The 18,268-nt window shown below is 46.0% G+C and overlaps 1 long non-coding RNA gene across 1 annotated transcript in view; it reads right to left on the reverse strand.

The window, feature by feature from the left end:
• Nucleotides 1-649: 649 nt before the first annotated feature.
• The window catches only part of LOC108523804 (uncharacterized), a 55,825-nt gene continuing 38,206 nt past the window's right edge, over nt 650-18,268 (reverse strand). The window contains exon 3 of the long non-coding RNA XR_001883897.1: nt 650-846. This is a non-coding gene — a long non-coding RNA (uncharacterized LOC108523804). The remainder of the gene's footprint in view (nt 847-18,268) is intronic.

An 18,268-nucleotide genomic window follows, 5' to 3' on the forward strand; every position in this document is an offset into this window, starting at 1 on the left:
CTGAGATAGCAAAACAAAGAAGGGATTATGGGAGTAAGGACTAGAGACAGAGGGTGAGAAAAGATGGAGTGAGGAGGAATAAGGAATAGAAGCAGAGAAGCACAAGGACAGCTGAGAGAAGAGCACAAGGTAGGGTGCCCATGGCTGGGCTTTTACTGAGCACTTAGTGTGTACCAGGCCTCGGGTGGGGTGCTTTATGTGCGTAAAGCCATTCAATTTCCAACAGGGGGTGTGGAGGCAATTATTTCTACTTTACAGATGAACCTTCTACTGCCTGACATGGGGGTGGACCACAACCCGAAGGTTGTTGTGACAGGGCTCTTAACCCGACCTGGGGACCTGGAGGGATCACTGTGGGGCAAAAGGGCAAACAATCACATTCCCGGCTCCTGGAACAGGCCCATTCCTTCCCAAGATCTCTCTTCTTCCAGGACCATCTCTGTGCCCAGTAACACAGACTTGGTAGAAAGCAGGGAGGGGCCATAGTAAATGCAAATGTTTTTGTTTTACACAATACCTGTTCTTACAGAAATAGAGAATACCACAAATGAGCTGGGAGAAAAGGAAAACGTCCTGAATCCCAATCCTTAGACACTGATGCATATATTTCTAATATTTATACCAAATGGGATCATAATGCATCTTGTAGTTTGCAAGTTCTTTTTGAACTTTATTGTAATGGACAGCTTTCCACATCAGTTAATATTCTTGTATAGCACTGAAATGACAACATGGTGTTCCACTGTTCAGCCACTGCAGAATGTTGTCTAACAATTTCCCAATTCAGCAGGCCTCTCTCACCCACTTTCACTTTCCTTGTGTCAGTTATCCACAATCAACTGAGCTCTGGAAATAGATGAGTACAGTAAGATATTTTGAAAGAGAGTTAGGTGAACCGTGTTCACCTAACTTTTATTATAATAGATTGTTATAATTGTTATTACAGTAGATTGTTATAACAGTAGATTGTTATAATTGTTCTATTACAGTAGATTGTTATGATTGTTCTATTTGATTATTAATGTTATCAATCTCTTATCATGCCTAATTTATAAATTAAACTTTATCATAGGTATGTGCATATAGGAAAAGACATGGCGCATTTAGGGTTTGGTACTGTCTGAGGTTTCAGGCATCCACTGCAGGTCTTGGAACATATCCCCTGCAGATAAGGGGATAAGCTGATATTTGTGATGATTTAGAAGGTGGCATTGGATACTCTCATAACTAAGGTTCACATCGTCATTTGCAGGAAAAAGACAACATCATACAGCCCTCAGGATCAGATAGGAAAGACAGAAGGGGTCTGCGGGAAGAAAAGGGAAGAGCGGCGAGCAGAGGGGCTGGTGGAATTTGCTTCCAGGTCGTAGAAGATGCGGAAATTCCCTGCTTGTTAAAACAAGAGAGGAAATGGAGGCCTCTGATCTCAAGGGCACGGGCAGAGCCCAGTCAGCCCGGGGCTTGTGGGCTGCACGTCCCCTCTGTCATGCGGGGCCAGGGAGGGCCCCGGATGCTTCTGCTTCCACCAGTCCTGTGCCAACTCCACTGAGCCTCCCCAACTTCTCTGTGTGTGCCTGACCCCAGCTGACCTGCAGGGCCTTGAGGACAAGGACCACACTGGAATCATTTCTCTATTGCCCAAGTGCCTTGAGTAGGGCTAGGCACAGAGTCACTGACAGTGAATGAGCACATGAGGCAATGAATGGGTGAGTGATTCTTGTAGAATTTAGAGAGGGCTCAGTCAGGTGCACAAGGAAAAGTAATGGGAGGCTATTTTCCAACCCTGTTGTTAGAGAGTCAGATGAATTGATGAGACATTGACTTGATTCCTTCTCAGCTGCTGGTTTATTCTGCATGTCCAACAAATTACTGAACCTCTCTGCCATCCAGTTTCCTTGTGGGTAAACTGGGCACGATAGGAGGTAGTGCTGGGGCTGATGAAGATAAGATGGGTGGCATTTTACTGTATGTGATTATACCCAGAAAGAAAAAGGGAGGGTGAAAGCTCTGAGCCAGGCACCTGGCATCAACAGGATATTGATTGTTAGAAAATGCATGCATTCTTAAGGTGATCCAGGATTTGTTTTAATCAAATATGGTAAGACCCAAAGAAGTGACTGTTAGGAATGAAAAAGTTTTTATCTCACAGATCCCTAGAAATGAGAGGCACAGCTCTCCCTGCAAGTCGCCAGGGTCAGTCAGGAGGCAGAGGGGGCAGAAACACGTGGGTAAGAGCCTTTGCTGTGGTTTCCATGGGAAGGAATGGGCAAGGCAGTGTAGCTACATTGAGTTGTCTAGGGGCATAGACGGGAACAGTGGTCCTGAGTGAGAACTCAATGGAGGAGGTGGTTGGGGTGTGGGATCTGGACTGGTTGGTTTACATCTGAAAGTCACACTCACAGGAGTGGTTTCCAATCTATAGAAATTGGCTAGCCCTGGAAAGGGGCAGTCTCTCTACGGTCTGCAAGGTCCCAGTCATGAAAGCATCAGAATACAGAAAATAAAAGACATGGTTTATATACTATGAGGCCCAGTGCATTAACAGGGCTCTGAGATCAGCTGAATTCAAATCCCAGTTTCATTGCTTTCGCGTTGGTGGCTTTTCATTTTTTAATTTTCATTTTTTGAATTAGGGTCTCATCCTGCCACCCAGGATGGAGTGCAGTGGTGTGATCACAGCTCACTGCAGCCTCAACTTCCCAGGCTCAAGCAATCCTCCCACCTCAGCCTCTCATGTAGCTGGTGTGTACCATCACCCTTGGCTAATTTTTTTTATTTTTGTAGAGAGGGGTCTCACTTTGTTGCCCAGGCTGATCTTGAACTCCTGGTCTCAAGCAGTCCTCCCAGCTCAGTCTCCCAAAGTGCTGGGATTATAGGCATGAACCACCATGCACAGTCTTGTTATGTGGCTTTTAGCAAGTCACTTAGCCATTCTGGTCCCTGTGCTATCGGCTGTAAAATGAAGACTACAGCAGCTACCTCTAGTGGTGTGTCAAGGGTGGCCAGCCAGGCCTCTGCCTGGGACACGGCTCAGTAAGGGCATGAAAACATCACTGGCATAAATCAGAAATCCAGCTCCAGTTAGCGCAGGTCTCCAGTCACGATAGCTTACAGAGCTGGCCAAATGGGAGCTTGAACCCTGGTCCTGCCAGTGTGGACACTGCCTGGAATGGAAATTAAACCACGCTAGTCTCTGGATGACCCACCTCAGCTGTAGATTTCTGTGCCAGGCTCCGCAAGCTGTATCCACTTGGCTCCAGCCATCAAGAGGGAATGTGAAGTTGCAAATCACAGCCAGCTGAGATTCAGAAACAGAACGAGGTATTATGTAGGGCTGTTGACCCCAGATGAGGGCTTTATTTTATTATCTACATTTTAGACTCTTTAATATGCCTCCCAAGATGCTGTCTGGTTTGGAAAATCACCTATAATAAATGCACATAATAAATCTCTTATTTTGAGCATAGAGAGGCATGCAATTTTTATTAATAAAAATAAGTTCCTCTCTGCACCCCTCCAAATAAGCATTCCACAAGTATTTAAAGACAATCTGTTGAAAGGATGCCAGCTGGTCCACCTCCCAAAGCAACTAGCCAGTCTCAGTTGGGCCTCCCGTACTCACTGGGTGAAATGAAAGGGTGTTCTGGAAGGTGCCGGCATCTGCTCCCTTCCCTGTCATTTCGTGGGTCCCAGCCATTTCCAACCCTGGGCAAGTCCATCCACTCACACTGTCCCTGGAGAAATCACACAAGGGCATAGGACCTCCTTCTTCTCCCTTGTCCTGAACTAGACCCTCCCCATCCTGCCATCCCTGGGGTTCCTGGCCTCCTGTCTCGCTCCCTCCTTCATCAGACACTCTGCAAATCTCCACCCTAGGACAAGGAGAGGAAAACACCCTGTGTGGCCATTACGGGGAAAATGGAGGGGGATGCAATGCCCTGGCATATAAGTGACAAATTTCACCACTTCACAGCAGCATGATGGATCTTAAGACCTCACACAAGGCTGAGAAGGAAGAAAGAAGGAAGGAAGGAGAAGGAAGAAAGGACAGCAGGAAAGAAAGAAGACAGGGAGAAATCAAGATATGGGACCCAATACATCCTACAAAAAATATATATGTATACAAATAGCAGCACATATTTTATAATTGAAAAGTACATGTCAAAACTGTAGAACGGTTGACTATGGGAGGAACGGAGCTGGGGTATGGAGCTAAGAGAGAAGAAATCAGTGAAAATTAAGGCTTTCTCCTACTAGATGGGGATGAGGTCAGGAAATGATCACCACAACCCTCTGCATCTGAGGCCCCATAAGAAATAAAACATAAGGAAAAACTAAATACAGACAGACAGACACACACACACATGCACAGAGAGAGAGAGAGAGAGAGAGAGGCAAATCCTACTCTAAAAATGACCTGTTTTTTGATTATTCCAATGAGCCATGCTTGCTCCATGCCTGGCTTTGGACATGCAATTCCCTCTGCATGAAATGCTGTTCCCCACCCTTTCAGCCATTCGACTTTGCCCATCCTTCAGCTCTCTCCATTTCCTGTCCTTCCCCCACCTGCCCCTGACCAGGCCAGGTGGCCGTACCTGTCGTATTAGTCAGCTCAGGCTGCTCTAACAGAACACCACAGACCAGGCAGCTTAAAGAACAGGAGTTTCTTTTCTTACAGTTCGGCAGGCTGGAAGTCCAGGATAAAGGTGCAACAGGGTTGGTTCCTGGTAAGGCCTCTCTACCTGGTTTGTAGACTGCCACCTTCTTGCTGTGTCCTCACACAGCCTTTCCTGTGTGGATGCTCAAGGAGAGAGGGCTCTGGTGTCTGTTCTTCTCCTTATGAGGACAACAGCTGTACCAGATTGGGGCCCCAAGCTGATGGTCTCATTTCACCTTAATCACCTCCCGAAAGGCCCTATCTACAATGATAATCACACTCTGAAGTATGGGGTTTAGGGCTTCCACATGTGAATGTGGGTGAGGGGGACGCAATCTAGCCCCCAATACACCTCCTGCCCTTGTTTGTTTTCCTTCAACAGCTTCTCATGCACCTGCGCGTATCCGAGGCTATCCTCTGAGCACGTCCATGTCAGGACTCACTCACCTTCGACGGTCATCCTCGCCTGCTCAAACGCACCTCTGCCCCCTCCTCCTTGCTGCAAAAACCACAGGCCCACATGATGTTTCAGTTGGCAAATCCAAAGGCTCCTCTCAGCTCACGTCCCTGGGACTTCCCCATGAGAGCCTGCCTTGCCTGGCCCTTGGACTCTGCCCTCTCCTCTCCTCTCCCTTTCTCTCCTCTCCTCTCTCTGCCTTTTGCCCCAGCAGTGGCTTCTTGCTGCTTCCACATGCCAGCCTGGCTCCCCTAGGCCCACTCCCATTCCTCTCTGCATGGTTCCTGGGGGGTTTCTCCACACCATGACTCCCCTCTTCCCTGGCTCACTGGCCTGGCCATGTGGATGCCATAGGCCCCTCCAGCTCAGTACACCATGAATGAATTCATCCCTTTCCCCGACAAGCCTGTTCTCTGTCTGGCCCCACCACTGGTGACACTGGAGACTGGGGCATCCTCTGTGACTCCTCCATCAATCCCTCCATTGGACCAACCACCAAATGCTGTCCTCCCATCCTGCTGCTTGTCTCAGCTCCCTGCAGGATGGGGATTACTTTGCTGTGCAGGGACACCAAGATGCGGGAAGCAGAGGCTGGACTCAAGAGTCCTGCAGGAGGCAGATTTTGAGACAAGCGAGTGAAGGCGGTTGGATAGATGGAGAGGAGGGTATTCAGCTGGTCTGCTCATGGCTCCATCTCTGCCAAGAAACAGAGACTCTCAAACTGTGTGACTGAGATGACTTTAATACAAAGACTACTCATCAAGTTGTGAGCGAGGTTTGGGTAACCAGCAAGAGACAGTGCAGAACCCAAGGGCTAAGGGCAGGGGGTGGTGTCACTGCTCCTAGGCCTGATGGGGAGTGAGGGGGTGGTCACTGGAACAGAGACAGAAGAACAAGGTGGGAGCAACGGGCCAGAGCAGTGGGGTTCCAGCAGACAGAAGCAACCAGCCCTAAGCAACCTCATGTGTTCATGTATGTATGTATGTATTATTATTACTATCATTATTTTGAGACAGAGTTTTGCTCTTGTTGCCCAGGCTAGAATGCAATGGTGAGATCCCGGCTCACCGCAACCTCTGCCTCCTGGGTTAAAGCGATTCTCCTGCCTCAGCCTTCCAAGTATTTGGGATTACATGCTACCATGCCCAGCTAATTTTGTATTTTAATAGAGACGGGGTTTCTCCATGTTGGTCAGGCTGGTCTCAAACTCCCGACCTCAGGTGATCCACCCGCCTTGGGCTCCCAAAGTGTTGGCATTGTGGGCGTGAGCCACTGCGCCCTGCCATAGTATTATTATTTAGGTATGAAAAGGCCAGCAGATTGGGAGAGGACTGGCACTGAAAAGATCATTTGTTCCTTAGAGTTCCCAATAAGAAAGGGCTCACCATGCTATGAAGATCCACGGGGGAAACATCTGGGTGGGTCAGGAGACAGGGAGGGGAGATGGTAGGCAAGAGCCTTCATTGAGGTTTTGATGGGAAGGAAAAAAGAGACAAGGCAGGCAGGCTTAGGATTGCTGGTTTGAATAATTTTAGCTGATCTGGGGCACAGAGTTACTGCCCTGCGTTGTGTTCCCAGCCCTGGGGTGAACAGGGCAGGTGGAGTGTGACAGCTCCACAGGGGAGGAGGTGGAGGGTGTGGGTTCTGGATCTGTGGGTTGGCATTTGTAAAGCACACTCTTGAGTGAATTGTTGACCATTTCTAGATTGGCCTGCCCTGGGAGGGGCAGACCCTTCAGAATTAGCGAGGCCTCAGAGGTCAAATAATCTGAATACAGAAAACAAAACACCTAGTGCATACAACACACAGAGAGGGAGCTAGGGGAACCAATATCCACCCCCACTCTTCTCCCCCATTCAGATCTGTGGATGTCGCCCCTTGGCCAAACCCAACAGGATTATGGAGAGTGAGGAAGATGGCTGGGACAGTCAGGGAGGGGAGTGGCTCTGAAGAGGGACTAGACTCAGCAGCCGCTAACCTAAGCTCCTGTGCAGACAAGAGTTTTTTACTGTTTTTGAAATCTTACCAATACATGCTAGTTGAAAGGAGATGCAATCAGCCTGGGGAGATACAACAGGGCTTGCAGAAGGAAACGCATCCTGAGCTGGGTTTTGAGGGATGAATAGGCATTTTCCAGGGAATGCTAGACACATAAATGGAAGAGCATAAGCAAAGGGATGGAGATTAACACAGTATGTTTGGCAAGCTGCAAACTTTGCAACAGTTCTGGATTGTGAAATTTCTGGGGAGGAGGCTGGCACAGAGCAGATTCCCTGGGAGTGTCTCTGCCCTGGGTCATTTCATTCTCCTCTCTGGGTCTCTCTGCAGAGCAATGTGTTCATGGGTGTAAAGTGCTTCCAAGGGGGCTGGTACAGAGGGAAATGCTTGGTAAATGGTGGTGATTATCATAATGATGATTAGCATGCCTAATAACATCACCTCCCCTACTTCCCCGCCTCTGGGGGGCCTCAAATAGGACAACATGTTAGAAGTTCTTTGCAAAACAAAGGATCAACACAACCCAAGGCAGAAACAAGGCCACAGGGCTCAGGGAACCATCTCCTGTGGGCAATAGTCTGGTTTCAGGACAGAGGAGCCAGCCCAGAAGTCAGACCCGATGGCTCTGGTGCTTGGAGACAGGGGTGATGACTGGCCTGTTTGGGATTCGCTAGCCTCATCGATCAAATGATCCAGGGGATGAGGGAGAATGCCAGGGTCCATTTCCCATCTGTGATCAGCCTTGACTCCAAGTCCATACTCCACACCCATTTTTCTGGAAGAGGGAGAAATAGCCCTCGGGGGCCAAAGAATATAATACCCTTGGATGCCCCGGCTGTGTGAGACCGTCTGAGAGGCCTTTATCACTGCACACAGCGGCTGCCAAAGTCAGACCTAACTCCTTCCCAGGAAATTCTTGGCTCTGCTTGTGAGCAGCCCGTCTGGTGGAATTAATTTCAGCCTATATGATGGTAACGCCATGCAAACAGAGACATATAAAACAGTCCTCCCAAGGCTTTGCATGGCAATAAAGACTGAACCGTGCTTAATTTATGCACATTGCAAGGCTACCCTCTGCAGGAAGCATAAAGCCATCCCTTGTGGGGCTGGAACAGTAAGGGGCTCCTCGTGCCCCTGGGCCTCACGGAGGGAGCTCATTCCCTCTTCCCAGGCTCCTTCCATCTTTCTGTGTGGATTGTGGATTTCCAGACTTGGGCTCTGGCCTTTATCAGTGAGACAGCCATGGTGTAGGGGATCTGCAAGGGCTGTAGAACTGGAGGTGGAACTATGTCCTTTGTTCCATGCAAACCACTGCGGAAGGGACACTTGGAAGGTGATCTGCATCCTGGAGTCACGGGGCTATCATCTGCTAATGCTAGAAAGAGATTTTGAGATCAGTTCAGACCCAGGCGAGTTCAGAGATTTAAAATGACGCAACCAAAGTCACACAACATACTTGTGGAATGATATGGATTTTGACATCAGAGTAGGGGTGGGGCAAGTTCAAAAATTTGGAGTTGGAGAGTCCTGGGTTAAAACCCAGGATCTGCCAGGTCCTTGCTTTCTGACTTCAAGCAAGTTATTTCAACTCTCTGTGCTTTGGTTTCCTTGTTCATAAAGTAAGTGCACCATGGGAATTCTGGGAGAATTAAGGGAGATACTGTTTGTTCAGCATAACCACATGCTCAGCATATGGTAAGCATCCAGTAATAGTAGCTATTGTTATTATGGCTTCTGAGTAAATGCATATTTTAGTGTGGGTTTCTTTCAAGCCAAGACAGGGATTTAGGCATAAGCAGTGATACGTTTGGGATCTGTGTCCCCACAAAAATCTTGTGTCAAATTCTTTTTTTTTTTTTGAGACGGAGTCTCACTCTGTCGCCCAGGCTGGAGTGCATTGTTGGGATCTCAGCTCACTGCAACCCCCGCCTCCTGAGTTTAAGCCATTCTCCTGCCTCAGCCTCCCAGGTAGCTGGAATTACAAGCAGGTGCCACCATGTCCAGCTAATTTTTGTATTTTTAGTAGAGACGGGGTTTCGCCATGTTGGCCAGGCTGGTCTTGAACTCCTGACCTCAAGTGATCCACCCACCTCAGCCTCTCAAAGTGCTGGGATTACAGGCATGAGCCACTGTGCCTAGCTGGTGTTATATTGTTAAAAGCAAAACCGTAGACAATTAAAAGAGTTTAATTGAACGAAGAGTGATTTGCACAGTGGGCTCAGAGACTCCAGTGCAGCCATGTGGTGGAAGAATATTTATGGTCAGAAAAAGGAAAGTGACCTACAGAAGATAGAATTGAGGCACCGAAACAGCTAGATTGGTTATAGGTTGGCATTTGCCTTATTTGAAGAGTTTGAACAGTTTGAACAGTTGGCTGTCTTTAATTTGCCCAAACACAGTGACTGGCACTAGAGTAGGTTAGTTTACACTGTTTACACATCTAATTCAGTTGCAGTTTATTATGTACAGAGAAACCTTTAGACTGAACTTAGAATATATAAGGAGGCAGCTTTAGGCTAAACTTGATTTAACAATATTAGTTAAGGTCTGGCCAGGGAAAGAGAAACCATTCTGGGAACTCTAAGGATGAAGAGACATGATACAGAATTAGAGGTTTTCATAGTCTTTGGAAAGCTGAGGGAGCAAAACCCAGGAAGGGCACGGTCAGGAATTCTGAGGTTTCTGGGATCACAGGGCAGACACTGGAGCCCAATGTGAGTGCTTCTCAAAAAGATGCTCAAAGTTGTGGTCAAAACTCCATGTCTGTGCTTTGCAATACACACAGAGTCCCAGAGAGAAGAAAGAGGCCTTCACTTCCTCCCTCCAACCTCATGCCGGTGCCTCGCATGATGGACTCTCATTGGGCCCATGAACAACAGAGTCTGGGAAATGTAGTTTTCAGGCTCTGTGATCCAGAGGCACAGGGAAGAGCTCAGGACGGTGAGGCTGGTAGTGAGAATGAACACACAATATTTGGCATAGACATATGTATTGATCTCCTTCCACCCCTGGATTTATTGGCAAATGCAATGAGATGTCAACTGAATCCTTGAGAATTGTGAGTCATAAAAATAAATGAAGACATGAGGATAACCAAGATATTGTTGAATAAAAGGAAGAAGAAAGAGGCACCAGAGAAGGAGAAAGGGTGTATTCAGGGTCCCAAGACCACCCCAGATTTAATGATTCACCAGGAGACTCACAGGACTTGACATGTGGTCACCCTCAAAGCTATAACTTATGCCAGTTAAGGATGCAAAGCAAAATTATCAAAGGGAAAAGGCACAGGGGCAAAGTCCAGAGGAAACTGGGTGCAAGTTTCTAAGGGTCCTCTCCCAGTAGAGTCTCATGGGACTCACTTCATTCATTCTTCCAGCAATGAGCTATGACAGTATATCTATCAGGGAAGGCCACTGAGACTCACCGTCTAGAGTTTTTACTGCAGGCTGGATACATGGCCCCCTCTGCCTGACATGCACCGAACTTCCAGACTCCTGGAAGTAAAGCAGGTGGTCAACATGAACCTACTGTTTGCACAAATGGTTTAGGCACAGTGAGCCACTCTTATCAGTTCTGGAAATGGTTGCAATCATCCCCAAATCCAGGTTCCCAGACATCATTCAGGGCCAACTTTGTAAGCAGGACTTTCTAAAGAGAGCAGTGTCAGGTCTGCTATATGAGCTCTTTTCTCCACAAAGGGGAACAGGCCCGACCAGAGAGCAAAACTTATTATATACTGTATTAATGACAGTGTAGTGTTGACCCAGGGGTAAGATATAGATTAGTAAAAATGAATAAAGAGCATGAGAGAGGTAGACTTCCCCACTCCCATATATAGGTACAAAGCTAGCATTACAAATCATTGGAGAAAAAGTATTATTCAAGAAATGGTTTGTAACAATCAGGAAGCCTTATGAAATTAAATACATTGGATCCCTTACTCATTTCATTCATAAAAATATACTTTTCCTCAACAAAAGATTAAATACAAAAAAAGACACTTTAAAATAAAAGTTTATTGAGGGTAAAGATACCTTAAAATGCAAAAAAGGAGGAGGAGAGTTCATGACATTGAATTTGGCAATGATTTATTGGATATGAACTTGAAAGCACAATCTAAAAAAGAAAAAATAGATAAGCAGTATTTCATCAAAATTAAAAGGTTTTGTGTATCTAAGAGCACTATCAACAGAGTAAAAAGGCAGCTCATAAAATGGGAGAAAAATTTTGCAAATTATATATCTGATAAGGGATTTAAATCCAGAATAAAGAACTCCAGGCTGGGCATGGTGGCTCAAGCCTGTAATCCCAACACTTTGGGAGGCCGAGACGGGCAGACCATGAGGTCAGGAGATCAAGACCATCCTAGCTAACATGGTGAAACCCCGTCTCTACTAAAAAATACAAAAAAGCTAGCCGGGCGAGGTGGCGGGTGCCTGTAGTCACAGCTACTCAGGAGGCTGAGGCAGGAGAATGGTGTAAACCCGGGAGGCGGAGCTTGCAGTGAGCTGAGATCCGGCCACTGCATTCCAGCCTGGGCAACAGAGCGAGACTCCGTCTCAAAAAAAAAAAAAAAAAAAAAAAAAAACCCCTAGAACTCAAAAACAACAAAAAAGAAACAGCACGATTCAAAAATGGGCAAAGGACTTGAATAGACATTTCTCCCAAAAAGATATACAAATGGCCAATAAACACATGAAAAGATGCTCACCATCACTAATCATTAGGGAAATGCAAATCAAAACCAGGATACCACTGCACACTCATTAGGATGATTATTATTTAAAAAAATAAAAACAGAAAAATCAAGTGTTGGTGAGAAGGTGGAGAAATTGGAACCCTCCACCAGGTGCTCCTCCAGGAGCACCACAAAGGCCCAGGCAGAGCCAGCGCTCGTGCAAACCCCGAGAGGGCAGCACGACGGGCCGCCGGGACAGCATCCCCACCACCGCGGAGGGGGCCGTCCGTGAGTTGACAACCACAGGAGGTGAGAGCGAGGGGTGCCTGCTGCATCAGAGGACCCCGCGACCCCTGCCGGACACCAGTGGGCACTCTCTGTGGGGGCTCCAACCCCACATTTCCCCACCTGCACCCCCTGACACTGTCCTACCAGAGGTTATCCATGAGGGCTCCACTCCTGCAGCAGACTCCTTCCTGGACATCTAGGCATTTCCATACATCTTCAAAAATCTAGGCAGAGGCTCCCAACCTCAACTCTTGCCTTCTGTGCCCCCACAGGCCCAACACCACATGGAAGTTGCCAAGGCTTGGGGCTTAAACTTTTTGAAGCAATAGCCTGAGCTGTACCTTGACCTCTTTTAGCCACAGCTGGAATTGGAGCACTGGGATGCAGGATGCCATATCCTGAGGCTGCACAGAGATGCAGGGCCCTGAGCCCAGCCCACAAAACCATTTTTCCCTCTTAGGCCTTCAGGTCTGTGATGAGAGGGGCTGCCCTGAAGGTCTCTGAAATGCCCTGGATACATTTTCCCCATTGTCTTGGTGATTAACATTCAGCTTCTCTTTACTTATGCAAATTTCTGCAGCCAGCAGCTTGAATTTCTCCCTGCAAAATGGGTTTTTCTTTTCTAGCACATGATTAGGCCTCAAATTTTCCAAACTTTTACCCTATGCTTCCCTTTTAAACAGAAGTTCCAATTTTAGACTACCTCTGTGAACGCATATGAGCGTACACTTTTAGAAAAAGCCAGGTCACCTCTTGAATGCTTTGCTGCTTAGAAATTTCTTCTGACAGTTATGCTAAATCATCTATCTCAAGTTCAAAGTATCACAGATCTCTAGGACGGGGGAAAATGCTGGCAGTCTCTTTGCTAAAGAATAGCTAGAGTGACCTTTTCTCCAGTTCCCAATAAGTTCCTCATTGAAGCCTGGACTTCATTGTCCATATCACTATCAGCATTTTGGTCACAACCATTCAACAAATCTCTAGAAAGTTCCAAACTTTCCCACATCTTCCCATCTTCTTCTGGCCCCTCCATACTGTTCCAACCTCTGCCCACTACCCAGTTCCAAAGTCATTTCCACATTTTCAGGTATCTTTACAGCAACGCCCCACTTTCCTGGTACCAATTTTCTGTATTAGTCTGTTCTCACACAGCTATAAAGAACTACCTGAGACTGGGTAATTTATTGAGAAAAGAGGTTTAATTACAACTCACAGTTCCATAGGCTTAACAAGAAGTATGGCTAGGAGGCCTCAGGAAGCTTATAATCAAGGTGGAAGGCAAGGGGGAAGCACCTTTTTCACATGGCAGCAGGGGAAAGAGAGAGATGAGGGGGGAGTGCTACAAACTTTTAAACAACCAGATCTCATGAGAACTCACTCACTGGAACAGTAAGGGGGATGTCTGCCCCCATGAATCAATCACCTCCTACCAGGCCTTCCTTCAACATGTGGGGATTACAGTTCAACATGAAATTTGGATGGGGACACCAAACTATATCAACTGTTTATCAATGGACGAGGGATAAACAAAATGTGGTAAACACACACACACGCACACACACAGACACACACACACACACACACACTAAAAGATTACTCAGTCTTAAAAAGAAGGGAAATTTTGATATACGTTACAACATAAATGAACTGTGAAGACCTTATGCTCAGTTAAATAAGCCAATTAAAAAAGACAAATATTTTATAATACCACTTTTAAACGAGGTACCTAAAATAGTCAGTTCATAGAGACAAAAAGTAGAATGGTGGGTACTGGGGATAGGGGAAGGGGAATGGGGAGTTAGCATTTAATGGGGAAAGAGTTTCAATTGGGGAGGATGAAAAAGTTCTGGAGATGGATGGTGGTGATGGTTACACAGCAACGTGAATATACTTAATGGCACAGAACTATAGACTTTAAAATGTTCAAAATGGTAAGTTTTATGTGATGTGTATTTTATAACAATAAAAACCACAAATCACAAACATATGAATAACTGTGACTACATGGAAATTTAATGCATGTAAGACAAAAAGCACCACAAAATGTAAAAGACAGCTTGAGAGAACATATTATAACCTTTAGAATAGGCAACAAATTAAAATGCTTTTAAGCCCTTGAGAAAAAGACAGAAAGCATAATAGAAAATAAATGGACAAAATATATGAGAGACAATTCACAGAACAGAAAGTCCAAATGGTGTATAAACATACAAAAACATGCTCGTTCTTGCTAGGAATCATAAAACCACAAGATCAAGCAATGACAATACTATACTACTGTCACCAGATAGGCAAACAATATTAAGCCTGATAACAGTGGTGTGGATGGAATGTTTGCAGATGGGAACTTCTGCACAATTCCAGAAAGGTATGCTTATGCAGTGACTTGAGAGTAACTGGCAATATTCAGCAAAATGGAAAATGCACACAGTTTGAAGAAGTTGAAATATTTAGTTGAAATATGCATCACTGACAAAGACTTTGTGCCAAAAATACATAACCGTACCCACAGAGCCATCTAACAGCTATATTATAGCCACCCTCAGATCCCTCGTGATGCCTAAAAGCACCAAAAAGAAAACCATGAAGTCCCTCTGTCTCTGGCTGGCTGAATGTTTGAGGCGGGAGGAGACAGAAACGTGTTAGATTTTGTTACGGTGATGGATTTCAAATTTCTTATTATTAAAAATAATTAAAAGATAGATGATAGTGTCTTAGTTTGTTTGTTCTGCTATAACAAAATACCTGAGACTGGGTAATTTATAAACAATAGAAATGTATTCTCACAGTTCTGGAGGCTGGGAAATCCAAGATCAAGGTGCTGGTAGATTCAGTGTCTGCTGAGAGTCTATTCTTTGCTTCCAAGATGGCGCCCTGTTGTTGTGTCCACACAGGGTGGAAGGGCAAAAGGGATAGATGCTGTCCTCACATGGGCAGAAGAGAGCCCATGCTCTCAAGCCCTTTGATAAGACCCCTTGTGATGTTGTAAAATATGTATTTGGTCTTGGTCTTCATCCCAGAGTCCTGGCATCCAACTCCTAAAATCCTTAGAATCGTCAAAGTGATGTGCCTTTTTATATACTAATGAGTTGACTGGTGGCTGGCAGCCCTAGGTTGCTTCAGGACGGGGGTTGGAAAGACTAAGGCAAGATTAGAAGATTGGATCTTTCAGCCCCCCAACCCCCACCTCCAGAAAGGAGAGAGGGGTTAAAAGTGATCTTAATCACCAATGACTAATGACTTAATCAATCATGGCTATGTAATGAAGCTTCCATAAAAAAACAAAAGGACTGAGTTAGGAGAGCTTCAGGAGAGTTGAACACATAGAGGTTCCTGGAGGGTGATGCACCTGGAGAGGGCATGGAAGCTCTGGGCCCCGTTCCCCATATCTCAGCCTATGCATCTCTTCACCTGTTCCTTTGTAATATCCTTTATAACAATACGTCTCTGGCCACAGACTTAAAACTCAAGCTTCAGAGTGACTTGCCAAAAGCCTCCCAGCCTGAGATTTAGAGTCATTGGAATAATTCTTCGGGATAGGTCCCTGCCCTACCTCCAGTACAGATTCTGTTAGCCTGACTGTGCTTGTTCAGATTTCAGGGACTTGCCGAATCTTCTCGCCATGTGGTCTTGTCTTCCAAACAATCTCTCCTAGAAACCCCACCCTAGGTCAGCTGTCCAGATATGAGCCAAAGGCCATGGGCTAAGATCTGTGTTCCTGACTCACACAGACCAGGCGCCCAGGGCGGAGTCTGGCCTGAGTTCCCATGAGTCACTAAAGCATGGGCCAAGATTGACACTTGGAAGGCGACATTCTACAGTTTCCCATCAGGAGGTGCCTGCAGTGACAGCTCAGGTTCACCCTGAATCTTGGGCACATGGGTGCCTCTGTGCCATGTATACCTTTGTACATGTTTAAACAGGCCAGATTTTCTATGAAATGTGAGGGAACGAAAAGGTGGCCGTGTGTGTGCATTGCATATTCAGAGTTTCACTGTTTTCACAGCAACATTGTCAAACATGTTTCATGAATCCCTATCCTTCAGAGGTAGGAACTGAGAAGAACTCAGAGGGAAGGTCAACTGGCCACATTCCCACAGCTAGGGAGAAGCAGAGCTGGGCCTGGGATTCAGGAGTTCAGATTCTGAGCTGCTACTCTGCCCACTCCTCCCTCTGTGTTAGTCCAGATACTCTAAGAAGCAGATGCCCAGATGGGATGAAATGTGCAAAGGGGAAACACCTTCCTCTTTTGTTAGGGGAAACACCTGCAAGAGGACACAGGGAAGGCTGAGGAACTACGTGGTCAGGTGCCCTCACGAAGGAGAGAGGGAAGGGAGGTTGGTGGAAGTGCCCTAGAGGTGCAGCCTAGAGAGGGTTGAGCAAAGCCACTGTCGCGTCTTCAAACCAAAGTCACTGTCAGGGAACTTCAGCTTCTCCCAGACTCTCAGAGAGCAGCCACTGGGGCCCTTGGTCCATAGCTCCTTGTCTTGGAGGTCTTCACAGCACACTCATGATTGCCATACTGTCCGGTTCCCTTGAGATGTGGCTCAACCTTTTGAAAAGCTATTCGCCAATACATCTCAGGAAACTTAAAATGAGCACAGCCTTTCCTCTATGTACTCCCCTTTCTAATGAGTTATCCTAAGGGAACAGGATAACTGCAGGTCCAGAGATGTCTTTACACACAGCATTGCTGAGGGTAGTGTCAGTTAGCAAATAAATAAATGTGCACGCATACAGAAATGATTTATTTGATAGATGAGATGGCACTTGTAGGGTCATCTGCAGAGCACATGGGCCCCCAGCCAAGACAGTCAAAGGTTAAGGCTGATGATGTCACATGAATGCCCCAAGGGTATCAAAAGGTTTGTTACTGACATCATGGATGTCTCTGGGGAAAGCCAGACAGGCCTTTCCAACAGGTCCAAAAATGGCTTGAGAGATTGGAAAAAGGAGACTAGCTTGGGGATTTCATTGTGGCTAGGGTGCTGGGCTGGGTAGAGGTTCCTGTGCACTGTGGGCAAGGGCTTACCTAGTTAAACCTCCCACCAATGCCAATGGAGAGAGAACCCAGTTTTTTTTTTTTTAATCAGTTTGCCCAGATAAGGAAAGGGTGGGTGAGACTTAAAAGCTGTCATCAGTCAAACATAAAAAAAAAATAAAAAAAATAACAGCAGAGGCAGACTTTTTAAGCAGTGAGAGGCTGCCATGCATTCATCTACTTTTCTCAAGTGGGTATGTCAATTTCTTCAAAACTACTTTCCTGTGTCTTCCATCTCTCTTTCACTTCTGAAGCCTCCAACGTACGTGAAGTGGTGATTCACCTTGCAGTTGGCCAGGTGAATGTCCTGCTATAGGTAAAATCTCCCCATAGAGGGCCCTAAGGCAGGCCTCAGCAGGCCTGGGTATGGTGGCGAAATCAAGCTGAATTCTCCCCTCCAGTAGTGAAGCTAAGATCTGTCCGACTCCTGAATCTATTTCCAACTTGTTTCCAGACTTTAAATTCCTTAAATCACAACATAAAAATAACCTTTTGGGCCAGGCATGGTGGCTCATGCCTGTAATCCCAGGCTGAGGCTGAGGCGGGTGGATCATTTGAGGTCAGGAGTTCAAGACCAACCTAGCCAACATGGTGAAACCCCATCTTTACTAAAAATACAAAAATTAGCTGGGCAGTAGTGGCATGCACCTATAATCCCAACTACTCAGGAAGCTGAGGCAGGAGAATCGCTTGAGTTTAGGAGTCGGAGGTTGCTATGAGCTGAGATTGGACCACTGCACTCCAGTCTGGGCAACAGCGTGAGACCCTGTCTCAAAAAAAGAAATAAAAAAGAAAAAAAAGAATAACCTTTTGTATATAATATGATATCAACTATGTAAAATAAAAAATAACTTGAAATACTGAGTACGGGAATATTGTCAGTGGTTGACTTTCTATGATATTTTTCTGACTTTTCTATGTTTTCCAAATGTTTTGAGTACACATTACTTTTAAAAATTGAAATAGATTTTGTTTTAACATTCTCCTCAACATTATGCTTGATCTGTGAACTCCCTTACAACAGGGTTTAGATCTGTCATGGGAGAAAATCAGAAGTGAGACTAGAGAAGAAGAAAAAAGTGATATTCCACAACAGCTCTGTTAGATATGAGCTCCCAAGTGAAAAATCACTACCAATGTGAAGCTTTG

This window comes from Rhinopithecus bieti, unplaced genomic scaffold (assembly GCF_001698545.2).
Source record: "Rhinopithecus bieti isolate Rb0 unplaced genomic scaffold, ASM169854v2 scaffold_75975, whole genome shotgun sequence".
NCBI classification, from domain to species: domain Eukaryota; kingdom Metazoa; phylum Chordata; class Mammalia; order Primates; family Cercopithecidae; genus Rhinopithecus; species Rhinopithecus bieti.